A 19544-nucleotide genomic window follows, 5' to 3' on the forward strand; every position below is an offset into this window, starting at 1 on the left:
TAATTTGTTTGCTTTACATACACTTGAAAGCCCTTTATATGGAGGGATTGATCATAGAAAAAACAGATGTAAATGTGCACATATGCAGGCTTGTAAATTTTTGACCAAAAAAATCAACACAGCCCTTGCAATGTATCTTTCAGGAAAAATAAAGGATTTTTGAGTGTGCTCAATTCCCCCTTGATTCAGCAGAGCTGCTCAACTGTTCTTCTATAAAGTATTCACTGTCTCATTATTTGAGGCTCACCATCAGTAGATTAGGCTTGATCTAGTAAGTGCCCGTCTCCTAGCCAGGATCTAATTTAAACACGATGCTTTTAAGTAGAACCATATTAAATATGAAGGCTCAGGTAAAAACTTTTAGAAGATACAGTAAAGTAAAACTTCTTTTTTTTTTTTTATGCGACTCCTTTGGGGAAAGAACTCTCACCCTTTTGTTTGTTTTTAAACAAAATACAATGGAATTAAAATTTTCTTATAATGTACACATTGAACTTGGATTCATCTTCCATTCCACAGAAGACATTTGTCCAAGAGTGTTACTTTTGATGAGGATTTTCAGTGTATCTTGTATGTGGATTTTCAGGGTGGTCTCTCAGCAAATTCAGCATTCTGCCAACACACGTCAGTTCTCTGGATTTAGTTCTAGATTTAGTTCTAGGATTTATAGTGTAAATGCTATCAGGATCCTTGGAAGAAATTTCTACATAACTAATGATGTCTCACTGCTGGTATAGCTCAGAGAGTTATTATTGTGTACCTTGAAGAAAGTACTTTGCTACTTTGCAGTGTTTACATAGAGTAACCTTTAGGAAGATTTATCCTGTCACAACCTATGTCAGTTTTATCCTGTAACCACTTTCCACGGTCTCAGTCTTTGGCAAATCTGCAGAAGCATTTCTGGTTCACTTTATGCACTTAATTTCAAAATCTTAAAGTGTTTATTACGTATTGAACTTATTCCCCTTATTTTCATTCATTTTTTGAAATATGGGCACAAGCAGGTCTGGGCTGAACCTTTAGAGTTGAACTTTGGCAATTTTGGGTCTGAATTTTTTTGGGGTCTGAAAGCTTACCACTTGCTCTCTGTTGAAGCTTTTTTTTTTTATTCAGCAGCAAATAATTTGAGTGTGCTCTGTTATATCTACCGTGGAAGGCAAAGCCAAGGGAATTTATTGGTAGATAGCTGAGTGGAGACAGGGATTGATTCTTGGAGGCTGCACAGCTGTCTGTGCCTCTCTGCAGTAAGTCCCATGAGGACAATTCATACACCTGTCACAGAGGACGGGGCCTTAGTGCCGTGATGGCAGGTGGCATTCCTGTCCTGTGGTGACAGGCGCTAAACAGCAGGTGAGAAGGAAAAAACTTAATTCAAAAGCAATGGAGAAATCCAAGAGGTGGCTTTTCTGAGCAAGCGACTGCTCTAATGCCCTTTGGTGTAGTCTTGTGGGGAGAGTGAAAGCATGAAAGAGATGGTGTAGTTTTAAGTTGCTGAGCAAGACTGAATGCTTACAGTAATCTCATGTCCTGAGAGGTAAACCTGGAGGTTGTGGCAAGCATTTTGTTTTGCAAAGATTTGTTACAATCTTGTCATATTTCAGAAGCGTCTGTGGTTACAACGTTCTTTTGCTGAACATTCCTCTTGAAAGTGAGGAAATATGTCAAAACAACACCTTGGGAAAGCTGAGGCTCTACTTTCAGGATACAGGGTCCAGGGTACAAAACTGTGTTTCCTCCCAAAATTATACAGGGTTTGTATGCCTAAGTGTGCCTAGGAAATGCATATATAGGAAATGCAGCAGTGTTCATCACTGCACAAACTGAGGGAGCAGAGCACTAGAGGCATTTGGTAACTGAATGAAATTACAACAGATTGAATTTTGATCGGGGAGCAGACAAATACATGGGAATAGGTTATTCCTTTCCATTATCTTTGGTTAGAGAATTTCTACTGCCCTGTTTTGAAGCAGGGCATTTTTAGGGTTGATTGAACGCCCGAGTGTAGTTACACGTACCGCTATTTCATTTCATTCATTTCCACTCAAGTCAGCTGTGACTGACCAATAAACCCCTATAATGGAAGAAGGCTCAGAGGAGCTGGGCAAGGGCACTGTGCCCATGAAGCTCAGGGAATAATGCAGGATGTGACTGAGTGCATCTGTTGCAAAGAAAGTTGATTTTATCTCAACACAAAGGGGACCAAGGGTGGCCTTTGTTTCAGACAAACAGGCTCTCAACAACAGTCCGGTGAATGAACTGGTGGCGTAAGCGTTTTTACCTCGTTTCATTAGAAGGGTGTGAATGTCTCCCTGAGTTAGCCTGACCAGCATGAGGGGAGCGAATAAGTGTCTCAGCTCAGTACAATGTATAAATCCTAAACAACTAGCAAAATAATATGGAAGAGAGCAATGGATTTGAGCTAACTTCATCCCTTGTGTTCCTTACTGGTGATTGGGGAGGCCCAGCATTGTAACAGCATACCATAGAGACCAGTTATGGGAGTCTCATCAGTATTACATTGGTACTGTGTTTTCAGTACATTCTGTACTACACTGCTAGACTGAAAATCCTGTGTAAAATCACTTATCTTCAAATAAGTAAATTTGGAATTATATGTTACAAGCTCTGTAAGTGAAAAAGAAGCTGGTGAGAAAATATTGGACTCTAACATCAGGATGGCCAGTTTTGAGTCTATAGCTATTTCTTTTTTGCTTACACAACATCGTTTTCTCCCCTAAGCTCTGAAAAGCACAGGGAAATTATTAGTATGATCTTCTGACTTTTCTTCCACATGCCTTTAGATGGTCACTATAGGGATGCTAAGTCATTCCCCTGTTGAGATTTTTCTTACTTAATGTTTATTTTTAAAAATAGATTTAATTTGTCCAAATATCCACCAGAAGATCCTGAACATCAAGTGAAATATACGTTGAAGAAAAAAAGCTACCTATATAGGGAAGAAATAAACCTTTAAACAGCCTCCAGTGAATGAAGTGACCAAGAGGGTTCTGAGTAATTCAAGCAACAGCTCCCCATCGATCAGGATGAATTATTAGGAAGGCCATAGCACTGGTACCATCATCAGATTCCAACAGCTTTGAGGCAGCAATCACATTACAATAACTCCTTCTGAAGATTAGTTGAAAATATTTTACAGGACCAGAGAGCACATCATAAATCAAAGTGAATAAAAACCTGCAGAATCACTACAGCTTCCTCTGCAAAACAGAAAGCATGAGGTGGCAACTGCTGTGTGACAGAGCATCAAGAATTACTATGATGATCATCTTAAAAAAAGGAGGGGGGGGAACCCAATCTGTGCTTTTTTCACAAGCCTCCATAGATAGAAACAACATTAAAAAAAATAACTGATGTGCCCAACAATAGCAGTAGTAAACTGCGACAAAAATCAGTACAAAGCACGTTGTGCACCTTGAGCACTAGACTGCTATAGAATAAAGACAAAAGAATTCAGCAGAATAGGATCAGCAGAACAGTGATTTAAGGGGTGGGGAGGAAAGGCTAGGATTGCACTGAGCATCTTTCCCTTTCTTAAGAAATAGTTTGACAATTGAAGTCGTTATTGCTTAATTGTAGTTCAGCACTTCTAGGTTATAACTTATAATATTAAAAATTAAATTCCAGCCTTTCACCTACAAACTGAATAAATTTCTTTGATTTGTAAAAAGCAGGCTCTTTTAAAGTCCAACCTTTCTGGTCAGAACTCTTAATGTTAATTTATCTTTAGTCTGCTGAAATTGGCTTTATCAGTGAAACCTTTAGGCAGAGGAAAATCTACTAAAATATCCCAATTCTTCTGTGTGTCCTTAATCATTAACATATTTTGAGACCCAGACCAGTTTATATTAAAGAGTCAGGGACTATTTCCTTTGTCTGGAAGGAAGGCAGACCAGGCTCTTATTGCTTTCTCTGACCCTGGGTTTAATATGTCTGAGTTTCCCTCCATAGGAAAGTCCCATTTTAATTATCTATTTGTTATCAGCTACTGTATATTTAGTACTAAAAATTAAGCCAGTATTCTCTCTCAAGACTAAACCCAAGTATTTTCTGTGTCTGCCTTCTTCAGATAAAAGCAATTCAGAAGTTTGCTGGAGTACAAAATAACTAATTGACATAGGTGCTGAAATACAAAACTGCTGAAATACATAAACTGAAATACATCAGGAAGATGGCAGGCCATGGCAAGGAGGGCAGACTAAAAGATCTAAGTTTCGTGCTCACATCAAGTTTGTGATCCTGAATTTCATACTTAAAATGAACATTATGTTGCTGTTTGCTGTGAGCAGAAATTATCCTGGTTTTAGAAACTGACCTGGGCAAGTCTCTAACCATCTTGGTCTGAATTCAGTATTGACCCCATTTTGATAAGGGGGCTGGGCTGAGTTACCTACCAACCCTCCATGCAATCTAATAATTCTATAATTTTTTTCAAAGCCAAAAAGTAACAAGAATTTCTCCAATAACATTTTAAAAATAAGTAAACAATATCAAACACCAATTTTTCTCAGTGACATGCGATTGAGTGATAAAGAAACTTGCATTATGCTCTGGGGGTCAATCCGGTAGGGTATACACCAATTTCAGATACATACTTTGAAGAATTCTAAACTTTTTGCAGGATCAGGCACAAAATGTGACAACTGATGACGATCATCAAATTGATGATAAATGATCACTGTTGTCTACTGCACATAGCATGACTATTTGAGTTATCACACTGGTAACAATTGTGTACATTGTCAGTATAAAACCACTATGAACTTCATGTATAATTTATTTATGCATTTTCATTTCTCAAAATGGAAAGCTAACGAAGGTGTAATGAGTGTGCAGTGTGGAGTGACTATTAGGAGTGGCAGACTTTGATACTTAAAAAGAAAATGAATTTAATGTTTATGGATATTAAGTGAGCTTAACTATAATGTCTGTATGGAAGCTACAGCAAGCCAGTTTATCATTACTAGTCATAAATCAATCACATTAAAAAGATTCCTTCCCTAAAGGGGTTTTATTTATAATAATCTAGGGCAGATCCTATAGCAGGTAAGGTGTTCACTATTTCACCAGTTTTTGAATGTAGTTACACCTTTCCAAATGGACATTAGCATACATTGAAACTGCAGAGCTGGACTTTTAAGCATCTGGAACCAGATCAGAGTCAGTGCAGACAGCTCATTATTCAGCTCTTTCATAGTAAATATAGTCATTCAAAAAGAAAAAAAAAAAGGTGGGGAGGGAGGGGGTATCTAAATATTGCCTTAAGAAAATACTCATCTAAAAAACATACAGAAGACATATGGGCTACGTCTTCAGTTGGTGTAAATGTACATGACTTTGTCAAAGTCATTAAAGCTTTGTTTTACACAGGATGATGGATAAACTTAAATAATCTCCTAACTCCTCTCTTACCTTGATATCCTTCAAGCATCCTTATTACTAATACAGTGCTTGTTCCCACAGTCTTCATAACGCATTTGTGAAAACTCATGCATTCTTCTGTGGCTCTTCCCAGCTTCGCACATGTTTAGATATATCCATTAGTTGTCCATTAGTGGACAAGACACAGTAACACTAAAGTTTTCCTTCAAGTTGTTGGCACTCAAAAGTAGCCATCCTCACAAGTGCATGTGTCAATGTTTTGCTGGTCAAACAATGTTACATGTAGTTATTCAGTTTGGTGCATGAATGTGGATTTTGTGGATATTAGGGTGGTGTATTGATTTAAAACACACTGTTCTGTGATACAAGTTGTTCTGGGAGCACTGTAGCTAGTAAAAACTAGCTTCTTCCAGATTCTTTTGACTCTGTATTCCTAGTTACTTCCTCCAGCCACAACAGCAGTTGATTTACCCTCTTTGTTCCTTGAATCTCTGTCTACTTTCAGAATCCATCAGGTCCTTTCCAAGTCAACCACTGGCTAAATAAAAAATGGTTTGTCTTGTGACTGAGCATGCATGAGTATGCATTGGCTAACACTAGGCAAATAGAATAATTGACTGTTGAGTGTAAACTGCTGTATTTCTTTTACTGTAAAAAGAGTTTGTTTCCGTCACCTCCACTGAGCAATGCTTTTGGGAAACTTCAGAAGAGATTGCCATTCCTCTGCCAAATAAGATAGAAATTCACTATCAAGTTCAGTTACTGGTAGGGACAGGTGGATGGACAAATACACAGAAATCCAACCAGATTTTCTGAAGAGACCCGGGGAGAAATGCCTACAATGGTCACTGAAAGAACATGAAGAATCCCATAATTTAAAAGACTTTTAATTTTGATATCTGGATTCTAGCATTCCCTCATCACTTAGGCACCATTTTGCTGGAGTGCTCTTTGCAAGCATAGTATTCAGCGTGGCAGGGATTTCTGCATTAGAAAGAAACTGCCTTCAAAGAGCGGCTGAGGAAAGTTATTTCTGAGAGCAATTTGGCCTTTTTATGGATTAGTTGAGACCAGATGCTGGATGTGAGCATGGGGAAATGGTTTTTATACTGTCTTTCTTCTGCAGCATCCTAACGAAAAGGATATCTATTATTCAGAAGGAAGAAAATCAACAATATTTTGCCTTTTCCCCACAAAGTATCCAAGCACCTAAAGGTAAGGCAAACAAATCTCCAGAGGTGTTTCAGTGATTTTGACTTTAAGGATTTTAATCCTTTTTTGACATCAATACCCTCATCTACAAAAGCACAGACCTGTTTCCACAGAGCTGGTCCAGGTGGGCACTTCATACATTGCTCTGTGTGTTTGCACACGCACATTTTACTCTTTTGAAAGGAACTGATTCCAAAACAGCTGTGCAGACAGACTAGGTTTGTGTGGTGTTAGTGGAATAAATCAAAACAACCAAAGAGATTGGAAAGGGACTATAAAATTTGCAGTAAGTCTGAAAAATAATACTTGCACTCTACCTTCCTTCTGTGCAAGTGGTAGGAAGTTACAGCTTTACCTGACCGAAGCCATAAGCAGTTCAACAAAAGTATCAGTAAAACTGAGGCTGCTTTTATCAAATTATGATGTGTAAAGTTCAGGCAATTCAGTCTTGTGATGGAAAAAGCAATCATAAGTATGAACAACCTTCTAAAAATATTTGTTCAGTAAGTCACTCTGCTGATAACAAACAATCAAAGTCAGACTCCTTAGTCTGAATGTTCCCACAGTGAATATCTACTAAAATAAAATGCTTACTTTATTAGCTAACTAGATACTATGAGCTAGCTATACTTTAGCAAAGATATCCTTAGTGTGCAACTTTATTAAATAAAAATTTCATGAGTATTTTGATTTACTGTGAGTATATTGTATTGGTGTTATTCTTCATTTGAATAATACATGATACAGTAATGGAAGAGGTACTTTTAAATATAGAAAATTCTTTTTCCAAAGCCTCCCATGTTTCCCTGTATATCTATTTTGGAGAGGTCACAAATGACATCTTATCTAATTTCTGGAAGTTTTAACTCTGTGGTACCGTGGGGAGCCATTTTCTGTATGTAATCTCTGGTGATGATGTCGTCCTGCATTGCTGAATCTGGCAGAACTGCTGCTATTAAAACATTGTACATCTCATTCTTGATTTTGGATCCATCCTATCCAGTTGTTCATATATAACATATGTAATTACAATATGTGCAACACAAAACATAGAGGAGATAATCTTAAAGAACCAAGTGCATTTTGAAAGTAATACTTCCAATTATTTTTTCCTCATGTTTCTTATGCTTCTGAATTAGTGGTATATTAATGTTTTGGGACTCCTTGAAAAACATCATTAAGTCTAAAGTGTGCTTTTAAGACTTGTTCTCAATCTAAGGTTGTGTTTAAGAAGGGTAGACAGGAAATTAATATGACAGCCTCACCACTCAGTACTGGGTAAGCCCTCCTTTCTTGCTTGTGATTTGCCAGAAAGAGTGATTTTTCTGCTGTTTTGTTGCTGAGTCTCATCTGAGAAAAGTGCCGCTGCTCCATGACTGACTTTATCTTGAGGAACCAGCAGACATCCAGGGGAGAAAATTTGCATGGGCTGCGCGCTGCATGTCCCCATTCTGTCTGGATGCCTCAGCAGGGAAGTTTGCTCCACTGGTTAGGATCCGGTGAGCTAGTCCATACAAGCTGCTTATTTGTCTCCCTTCCCATCCCACAACACATGGAAATGGTAATATAGAATAAAAATTTACCCAACCTGAGAATCCATCACAGTACTTCTCAGAGAAAGCCTGTAATCAGGTTTTGATGTTTTTCCTAAGGTCGATATGCACCCCACCATTGCCTACAGTTGCTTCTCTGCTCTCTTTTGTGATAACAAAAAAAAAAAAAAAAAAAAGACTCCCCTGTTTTTTTGGAGCTTAAAAATTTGCGACTGAGAGCGTATTAAACTGCACCTTCTGCCTGAAAAAAAAAAAAAAAAAAAAAAAAAGGCTCTCCTGTGTTTATGTGTTTAGAAGCAGAGAGAACAGAGAGATGTTATTCACACCATTTATTTTTGAGTATTTTGGTGCAATTCAGAGGATCAAATTTAGGAACTTAATTTCCCTCTCTGCTCAAGCGGTCCTAAAGGCTAATGCAGAATGATTACATTAAATTAAGCTTAAAATAGGTGGTGTAAACTCCCACAGTTAAGAATTAATGTATAATCTATTGTATTTTTTTTTATAATACTACAAACTATTGAAATATTGTTACAAATATCGTAATTGCCATTTTTAATGACTTAAGAGCAAGAGAATTTCTTCTATAAGTTATTTTATCATGTACTGTCGTTAATATCAGGAAACATAGTATATGCAGATGCAATGTCAATTATTTAAATACTATTAATCAGTAGAGGACAAGAACCTGAACTTCCTGACTTCTGCAACTGAAATTGTTTTGTCTAGCTTTGTCAGATGGAGTTGTTTTTTCTGTCTTTCCTTATTATCAGGAATAGATTAATAACATAGTAACTGAAGGAGAAAATAAGAAACAAAGAAGAAAATCCATTTTCAGTTCTCAACTGGCCTAATAAAGAATGCAAGATCCCAAATTGCACAAAACCAAACACATTACTAAAACCCATTCAATGCCTGTTACTTTAGAGAAACAAATATACGCAATATAATTTTATAGAAAAAATAATTTATAAATGAGATTGGAATAATTATGGCAATTATACTTTCAAATAAGGAAAAAAATTCTATATTGATCTGTAATTTTATTGAGAATGCACAGGCAAAAAGCATTAGGGAAGAATGAATCATTGTTCCTATTAATAAAAATTAAAAGAATATGAAAGTACCTAGTGAACATAATTATCAGAATGCCAGGTGCAGAAAACAATTTCGTATTTTGCTGTCATGAAATAATAACTATATTGTTTTTCAATATGTAGATTTAAAATTGCAGTGTGAACTTATATTTTCTTGAAGAATACTAATGAAAGCATTTAATATATTGCTATAATTTATTGATGGGGGACAATAATTCATAGCGTTTCCCGTGTTACAGCCCTTGTAGAGGTAGCATTTCTTTGCTTTAAAATACTTTTCACATTTTGAGCAAAACCAAATGTTTAGCAATGATACAGCTATTCTTTATGCAGTTATGTGAAAATATAAATGCACCAAAATAGTGCCATGAGTAGGTATCTTCTGAACAACTTGCATTTTTATTTTTAATACTATTAGGTGATAGTATGCAATTTTTTGTCTTGTGTAGCAGCTAAGTGCAAGTATAGAAAATCCACAGAATCTCACAAAGAGATAAAAGACAAATTATTTTATATATACATATATACATACATATTTTATACAATTCTGAGGCAGGAACTGATTTTTTTTATATTTTGATCTTCATTTTAGACACTTCATATACACTGTGAGTAACTACAGAATCAGACCCATTTCACAAATAAATTAATTTAACCTGAGATTAATTTCTCCCAGTGGAGGGAAATGGATCCCAAGATGTGTGATGACAACTCAAGAGCAATGAAGAGCTTCAAAAGATTTCAGAGAACAGATCATTATACTCACATAATCTCCACAATACATTTTGATACAAGTCTTCTAGATCTGTTGAGATGAAAATAGTAGCTTTCCTAGAATAAAACCAACAGTTCTGTAAATTAAATTGTTATAGTTAATTCTTATTCTGTGTCGGAGAATTAAGAGAAACCATCCAATCAAACTGATACCAAGTACATTAGTCTCCGAGGTAACAATGAAGTAGGAACACCACTTGGTACCGTACGTCCTCCAGTTTTATACATTCCCTGTATACTTAGTCATTAATCATATGTGAATAGGTATGATTATAACATAAGTAAACAGAGTCATTAGCACAACACCCTCTGTTCTGCTGTGTTGATTTTAAGAATCAGAATTCAGCTAGTCACAGAATGAAATGCTCACCTACAGAAAGGGCTTGTGTTAATGATTTACTTTTCAGATTGGTTCTGGTCTAATTCCAGTTTCCCTTGTGCTGAAACTGCCCAGCTCATCATTTGTTCTAATAACTATTTGTACCTGGCATGCATAGGAAGATACTTTATAGCCCTTACATGTTATGTGGGATAATTAGGGAAAATCCTCAGGCCTCAGTGAAACTCTGTAGATGAGGGTCTTTTCATGCAAGTTCTAATCTGCAAAATCCTGCGAAGAGCTGATCAAAACTCCTGTAACGTTGCTCTGTTGAAATACTTACACAGAATCCGAACTATCCAACTGAGAGCAAAACCACATTTTTTATAGCTATTACCATGTATTTTTTCTGCTGATGATACTTATTATTGTGATAAACCATTGAAAAAATACAAAGTTTTTTTCAACCCCCCACCCTCCCGCCCCCCCAAAAAAGCTGCAGATTCAATCTGTTTATCCTCTAGTGCAACTTGAATGGAAGGCATAGGTTACCATGATTCTGACTGGGTACCAGTATAGAGAGAGAATTTTTCTGCAATAGTTGGGCAGCAATAGTAGCTCAAAATCTGAATTAAATTACTTCAAATTTTCTTGTTTTTCTTAATGTATCCATCATACCCATCACATGCTTTGTAAAATCTTTTAAAAGCTGGATTTTTTTTTTTTTTCTTATACCTTAGGAAGTCTTTGGAAAGAATAAAAAAAACCCCTTTTTTTGAAGCCTTAATATCTTAGCAACTTTTCTAATTAAAAGCTATCTTTGGGCTTGTATGAACTCAGCTGTACTGATTTGAGTACAAGCTTTTGCACATCACCATGTCTTATACATGAGGACTACCTGTGTGTCCTTAGAAATAGTTGGAAGAGTTTCACAGAAAAGCATGTGCATGTGAAACATGCGCTTTAGCCTGGCATGTCTTTGCTTTCTTTTTTTTTCATTAGAGCTGTGGTAGATATTTTTCCTTATTATAGTTACTTACTTTACAAGCACTACTTTAACCTCTGTATCTCAAGTGCTCTTTGAGAATGGCTGGGGAATGTAATCCTGTTGTAGAGCTAAACAAAATAATCCTTAAAGAATCTGGTCTGGCTGGTTGGAAGATGGCACACGTGAGGGGCTGAAGGTGGTAGGATCCAGTCTCCTGACAATACATATTTTTAAGCAGTGATAAGAATATGAGAACATTTAAAGCCTCTCTTTCAGACTCTAATTTTACATGCATTTTCTTGCTGTGATTAAAATGTAATACAGTTAATCTTCAGTACAACACAAAATGGATTAAGTTTACAGGATTACAATAATGTTTTAGTCTGCTTGTGTCAAAACCTTCAGTGGTCAGGAACCATAGGGTGTAAATAAGTAGACAAAAATTGTTGTTCTATGAAATACTAATACCTGGTATATAGTGTGAGGAAAGCACTTAACTAATTACTGATCTAGATTCTGGTTTTAATGAATCTTTTGGAGAAAAGCCGTGAGAAAGCCTAGAGAAAATGGGAGCGAAAGTGCTCAACAGAAGAAGAGGTTTCAACCTCCTTTTTCCTGTGAATGTCCTTTGGCTGTCCTTTCCCGTCATCTACTTTCCAAGACAAGAGGCAGGGTTTATGACAAGGAAATGAGAATATATTTGTCCACGTAATGCTCAGCAAAATGGATCGAATGTTTGTGTACCAAAGTGAGTGTGTTGATCCTAATCTCACTTTTACACTTTCTTCAATACAGTAGGTCAGAGCTGTGAATCATTTCTGGGGAAGAAGCTTAGCCTGTCTTTTGGGGGAAAAACCAAAGAAGTTGCACTGCAAGTGGTTTTGGCAATCTCACATCTGAAAAAAAAAGAGAAAAAGGACTACTTGAAGAGAGCAGAAATAATTACTTATACAGAAAGACAGGAAACACTCAGATTGTTTAGACTTAAAAGATAAAAGTGAAGGAGACCTTAAAAATTCAAGAAAATAAAAGCTGTTGCAAGGGGAAGTAAAAAAAAAAATATTTGTCCTCTCTGTTCACAGTGGACTGGATGGATGAAAGGCCCTTTTGCTGTTTCTTTCTCTGTTTAATCTTTGCAATTCTCACCCTGCTACGGGGTGAGATTTTTTTACTTCTCTGGGCACCTGGTTGCTTTCCTTGCTCTTTTTCTTGCTAAAAAGTTTCCTGTTCATTCTTAATTTTCTCCTCTCTCACTTTGCTACCTGTTATTCCTTTGTGGAGAGACTTAATTCTTTTCTGTAGGAGTGAGGAGGGGTCACTTCCTCTTCAGACCCTTCCATATGATGGAATTTCTCCACTGTGTTAAAGATTCTTCCTCAAACTTCCCCTATCCTGCTCATTGATGTGCTTAGGCTTAGACATTACAACCGATCATTCCCGTGCTGTTCTAATAGAAATCCTGAATAAAAATAATGATACATAATTAATTTCTAATTAGAGATCCGTATGCTTCTAAAAATGAATGGTTTAGTTAAAGTGCAAAGTAAAAACCATTTAATATGAAATTATTCTATTTCTTTTCCCTGAAAGTTAGGTTCTAGCATATCAGTTACACATAAATTAAAACCAAAATTCACATTATTGGAATAATAACCTTCAGGTATTGCTCTGGAGTGTCTTCAGATAATTGAAATGTGGACACTAGCAAACACATTTTTACTGCTGTTTTTGTCCATTATTACTGCTGTGGGAAGCAGCAACGTGCTAAAAGCATGGGCCATTTTACTCTGTGCTGCTGAGTCTGCAGTTTATGTGGTAGAAGAAAATCTGTGTATAACCAGAGCTGGTGGAATTGCCAGCCCTCACCAGAGTACAGCATGTCAGCACATGACAGAGTTCAAGAAGTAGTAGTGAAAAGGTAATCTCTAGCTCTAGTGTAATAGTAACAGTCTTGGGCATTTGAAAAATGTGTCAATGGGAATTACACTCACTGTAGGAGCTTAAAATCATATGTGGAAACTTAGTCACCATGGTTAAATGAAGTATTTAGAGATAAATACCTTAACACAATGAATCACCGTAGGATCTATGAGTCAAATTTAACTTTTGCAACTCCCAAGTTCTCACAAAAGAAATTTGGACTCTTATCTACCTGTAAATTCCCCTTAGGGTTGACAGGGGCAAGTTCTGCCTGCTTTCTGAGAAGAGCTCAGAGCACAGTGTGTGTGCACAGGAGGCAGTACCCAATCCTGGGAGGACTGTGGAGCCAGCAATCTGTGCCTTGGAAGGGCGATCACCAGCTGCCATTTGGGGTACAGCCAGGGACAGGAGGCTGACCACATGAAGCGATGGAGGCTTTTAAAAAGAGAACAGGGTTTGAGTGAGACAGTGGGTAATGAAAGGTGTGGTGGATGTAGCTTTCTAGAAACAGCAGAAGCATTATTACTTAATGAGTGTAAAATTCTATTTTCACCATTGTGTCAATATAATTTAGAGTTACAGTTTCTGGTGGTTCATCAGTAGAAGGTGGTGAAAAAAATTTTGGGCCTATGGAGCACTTCTCAGTCCTGAGTGTCACTGATTTGGATGCCGGAGAATTATGTTAGGCTTGCACTGATGGGTTTGCCTTTCTGGAATTTCCCTAGTTCAGAGTCCTATTCTGTAAAGTACTGATAAGCAGTATAGTAATTGTAGTGAAGTTGTTGTTGTCCAGGGTTCCATTTTGGCAACAGCTAATAGATTATTTGTTAAAATATTTGCATACCGGCCACCCAAAGCAAAACACACATTTGTTGCAAAGCTCTAAACCTCTAAATTCAACTTCACCACTATTGGAGGTGCCTTCATATTTAAGTGTCAGTTGTTTAAAGCTAGAGGAGATGCAGAACACCTTCCTTTAATTTCTCCAAGTGCCTACTGTTACCCACAAAAATTGCTAGCTTTTTCCACAACACAAACCATAAAGTCCCACATCGTATATGTCACATGGGTTTAGCTGCCTAAAGTGGTAACCAGGTAGCTAAGTTTTTTTGTAGATTGAGGCTCTGAAGTTTATTGAGTAATTCACAAATTTGATTTGGGAAATTTCAATGTTTTTTATTTTAAACAGACATTTTCATCTACAAAAGATTTTGTGTGGTATCACAGGACTAACCATGTGAAGCTGGGAAGGGAAAGGAACTGAAGGAAAGTTAAGGATCTGAAAAGAGACTCCAGATGTTTATAACCTGTGAATATAGAGAGGATCTGTGTGATGTCTCTCAGAGCAAGCATAGTTCGTCTGAAAAAAGAACAATCTTTCAGCACATCAAAGGCACAGGTCCCTGATTTAAGAGAAAGTAATAAAATTAGTGAAGAAGAATAAAGAAATTTCACACACACACACACAAATTTCTATGAGAAGCAATTAAAGACTTTTAGAGGGCGATGAAAGGATTGGCAGGTTCTGGCAATCTGTGTGTAGTACATTCAGAGTAAATTGCAGTAGATTGCAGTAGATTGTAGTAGATTGCAGTTCTGGTGGAGGAGATCCCCCTCTAGCTCTATTGCCTCACAAAACCACTCCACATGTGATCCCTCATATGTTTGCTTTCTCCCTGCTCCTCTCAAACGTTCAATCTTCATTGAAGACGAAGGGAGGGTGAATGTGAATATATACAGTTGTCACCTTATTTGCAATTTTAACTGTTTCCCCGTATAGAGGTTTTTTGGGGGGAATGGATGTAGAAATTTCTTTTGTTGTTTTTATCTTACACTATAGACACTTTCTGCCACTGTAATTACACTCATTTACAGACTTTTAATAGTTTTTCCATATTTAGCATGTTGAAGTTATGTTTGAAACCATAGCATATATGTGCCCCTGGTTCCTAGGGTTCTAATCACTTGGTCTGGGGAACTGCTTGGAGCATCATCTTGTTTTTTTCCTGTGGAAGAATATTATATAGATATATAAAAAGTGTATATTATTATTAAAATATATTGTATATATTATATACATAAATAAGATATAAACCAAGACAAGAAGTCTTGTTTTTTTTCCTATGGAAGAATATATCATATGTATATATTATTAGAGGTATATATTATTTAGATGTATTACATAGATAAGTTTTGTTACATAGATAAGTTTTCCTAATTTTAGGCTGTATTCTCCTAAAATGTTATTCTTGGTTTATGGTACTGTGCTAGTGTTTGTGAGTAATTTGTATTTTTTAAGAGTATGAAAGATGTTTCTACAAATTTGCATTTAGGAATTCACTCTTTGGACCTCACTTTTGATGACACATTTATATGTGTTTCTAAAACTCCTATAACTGTTTTCCTGAACTTTGAGAAAGTATTAAAGAAAGCAGCTGTATGCATGTGGTATTTTTAACACCTGTGTTAATGAAGGACTCAACATTTACACTCTCAAAGCTTGGTAGCTAAATGAAAAATAACTGTATGTTTCCAGCCAAGAAAAAGATTTCATTAAAAAACTATTAAAACGGTATAAAACTATTTTAACAGAACTTCTGACACTTTTGGAATGGTTGTATTTGAATCACCATGGACACATTTTTTAAAGTTTCACAGTTTAAATATGAAATTGGAATGAATGCAATGAAAGAAAACCACATTAACAATGACAGTGACTAACCTAATACTGCAAGAAAAATCACATTATTTAAAGATATTTTTCTCTACTATCGAAGGAATTTTTCACTATAAAAATTCCCAATTATTTGCTTAAAAAAAAGAAAGGAAAAGGAGGCAGCCAAGCATAATTAATAGTGTTACCATGTAACTTTAATGGGAATGTGTAAATGTCAGTAGGATGCGTATCTGACCTTGGTATTGTCTTCCTACAGACACTTAACTTTCTCTATGTGTGCCTTTCTGGGAAGCAGATTGTCTATGCCAAACAAGCAGAATATATATTTCTTGAGTCTCTGTTATTACCATGGCAACTGGTAATTGGTATTAAGAATTATTTCATTTATAAAGTGAACCGATTTTTATCCTTGTTCACAGAAGATGTTTTGTTTACAGAAGTTAGTTTAAAATGTTTAGTCATGGATAGCACAGTAGGCTGTGCAATGCAGATGGAGGGAAATATTGTAATTGTTTTTATTACTTTGAATACAATACATATTTGTCAAACAAATGCCTTGCACTTACATTGCCTCAAAGGTTGAACATACTATAAAACCATTCTGCTTTGTCTAATTTATTAGTCCTTTATTTGGAAGGTTTTATTTTTTTGATAATTTATGTCTAATCCTGTTTCCCTTGTTTATCTCTCAACGACTGTATTTCCCAAGATTACAATAAAACTGAGCAAAAGATTAATGAGTGAAAAGGATAGACATTCAAATGAGCAAATTAAAGGCAAGGTCTTTTCACAACCATAGTTATTCACAGGTTGTATCTCATGCTGAGCTGTATTCTGCATATTTTACCACTGCTTAGTAAATTATCCTGAAATTCGGGAAAGTTTTTATCAGCTTTGGACTTTGTTGAATATGAAGCTTAAAGGATCATTTGCTTGAGTAAAGACTGTGATTAACTTCATAATTCCCTTTTCCTATCAATGTCTTGCTTCAGAGAAGCAGCTGTTAGCTGTTCATGGCTGTAGCACCTTATACTCAATGATTATGTTTAACATTTTGACGTATTGTATGCTGCCCCCAGAAAACTAATATTATTTACTTATTTTCCAAATGAAGGAAATAGTGATTAAGTGATTTGTGTGATGTCGCCTAGGAAGCCGGTAACAGACCTGGTAGCGAGTGCCAAGGCTTTCAGACTTTTTAGTAAAACCACCCTCCTATGGTTAGTGCAGATTCCCGTTTACAGGAAAACTCTCAGAAATGCTGGTCTAGTGAAAACAATCTTGTACTGTGGTGGGTTGACTGAAGTATATCCCATTAAGGCTGTCTTAGGGGAGTGAGACTAATGGTCAGGCATAAATACCACATAGTCTAGTTGGTGTAAACTAGACTAGCTTTGATTTGCTTCTGAGTGGGAGGGCTTATTAACTCAGCCTGAACACAGCACCACCAGCTCTGTACTGCATTATGCATACCCACTGTGGGCATGTGCTACGTTGGGGATCTCTGTGCCACGCTCTGTTGTGTGATGTGCCCAGCTTCCTTGCTTTTTTTCTTGTCTAACTGTGATTCAAATCTCTATTTTCCATTTGAGTAGGTGCGCACGTGTCTACTTGAAGTCCTATGGTGGCGTCTCTCTGAATTACACTTCTTGCATGCTGAACATGTAAAGTTCTCAAAAATATGATTGTCATGGAAATTGAAATGAACTTGAAATATATTGTGAAAAGCAGGTGAAAGAGCTTGCATAGGAATTTAAAGAGAAGTTTTATAAACTGAGCAATATTTCGAGGCATAAGGAGCACTTGCAAAGGCCCATTTAAAAAAAAAGCATCGCATGTGTTTCTTTCACCCTTAAAATGTATGAAAATTCTCTCTTTTAACTTTGCCCTAGGAGTTCTTCTCTTAGCAATTTCCCTCTAGTAATTTCTCTTTGATACCTCAGAGTATCAAATTAATTAGCATTTATAAGAAAAAACCTAAGCTTTAAATATGTTCACTATAGGAAGGAAATACTTGTATCAACTAAGACAGATTTCTGCTGTGCTAGAAAAACTGGCTATAGTCCAGCACTATATGAACTATTTCTTTATTTTGACTTTTTTAATGAATGTTAGGCTGTTCAAAGAATGGTTGGGCAGGAGAATTAGGATGTTTTGCAGAGAGAATTAATTTATGCCTGAGGCACATGTAAACTTACAGAATATAGTGGATCTATGATATATGCAGGAAATTAGGTGGTGAGGTAGTGGAAATACGAATGTGTGGAAATGAGTCCTCCTAGGACCTGTTTTCTTACACTTAATCAGAATAGTTCTGAATACTATTTAAGACATTCTCCTGGATGTTTTGCATAGCGTTCAAAACTGCCTTGTTTTATTAATTTCAAAAAATCCACTTTTGCTAGAGAGCCATAACAGAGCAAAAAGGTTTTCCTTCAAGAAAATATACACAGTAAGTAAAAAAAGAAACAGGAAGGTGCCATAAACCACATAATTATCCCAGCAGCAAGGTTCCTAAAGCTGCTGCCTAAAATATTATTGCAAAATGAAAAGGAAACAGTAAACACATTTCTTCACTACTAATTTGAGTAGGTGGCAGCGATGTTTCATAGCATTCTTGGTACAATGGTGTTCCAGTTTAAAATTAATATGGTTCTCTGGAAATACAGCTATGTAAGGATGAACTCTCTACTCTGACTAACACAATATTTCATTACTAACTTTATTAGCTTCATGGCAGATAAATCATAGATACATGTAATTTATCCACTAACAGATTCAAAATAAATCAGATAATTATATATAGAGAATTTACTGCAAGCACTTCAAGGACTTGATATGTTTTATGAAAAACATTTAAGGGTTACTTTATTTATACAATGAAATGCTCACTATGCTCCCATAGACAGCACATTACTTTTTTAATGAAACATATATAAATAAAATACAAATTATTGTGAATTTAGGCAATTTGTTAAGCCCAGCTGTGTTTGGAAGATGTAGCTGTAACTTTCTACATTGATGCCGGGTTTAAATATTACAAGTCTTGTCATGTGTTGTAAGTTATACCACAACCAGCATATACAATGAATCAGTGGTAATAGACATAATGAATGTATGATTTCTCGTATGCTAAGCTGTCAAATTGCAGTGCTGTTTCCATTATGCAAGCACTTGATATTGCAGAGGAAGGAACACTTTTTTACTGCATGCTTGTACTGATAATGGATGCTGCTCATCTCCCATGCAAGCTCTCAGAAAGAAGCAAAGTGGCTGTGGGTGTATACGTGGGGCAACTACAATTTATCTGGAGAGCATAGCTTATTTGTGAGCTTTTGTTTCTCACGGGGAACTTTTCTGTTGTAATGACATGCTTAAATCCGTTAGCACTTCTCCCACCATATAGACTGAGGAATACAATTAGCAAGTTGTTTACAGCAGAGCTGCAACTGCTGTGACTAAAGTGATATTGATAGAGTGAATCAACTTCTGTGAGAATTGTTTTCCAACGATGAGTTTAATAAAGGTTTGATATGACGCTATAACTTAGACTTGATTAGGTACAATGTAAGGCTCAATATTATTGCTTCACTGTCAAATTACT

The 19544-nt window shown here is 36.3% G+C and overlaps 1 protein-coding gene across 1 annotated transcript in view; it reads right to left on the reverse strand.

Moving 5' to 3' along the window:
• The window catches only part of ANXA10 (annexin A10), a 70593-nt gene that overhangs the window by 21037 nt on the left and 30012 nt on the right, over positions 1 to 19544 (reverse strand). The gene's annotated exons all lie outside the window — the stretch shown is intronic.

This window comes from Calidris pugnax, unplaced genomic scaffold, assembly GCF_001431845.1.
Source record: "Calidris pugnax isolate Ruff unplaced genomic scaffold, ASM143184v1 scaffold15, whole genome shotgun sequence".
Lineage (NCBI taxonomy): Eukaryota > Metazoa > Chordata > Aves > Charadriiformes > Scolopacidae > Calidris > Calidris pugnax.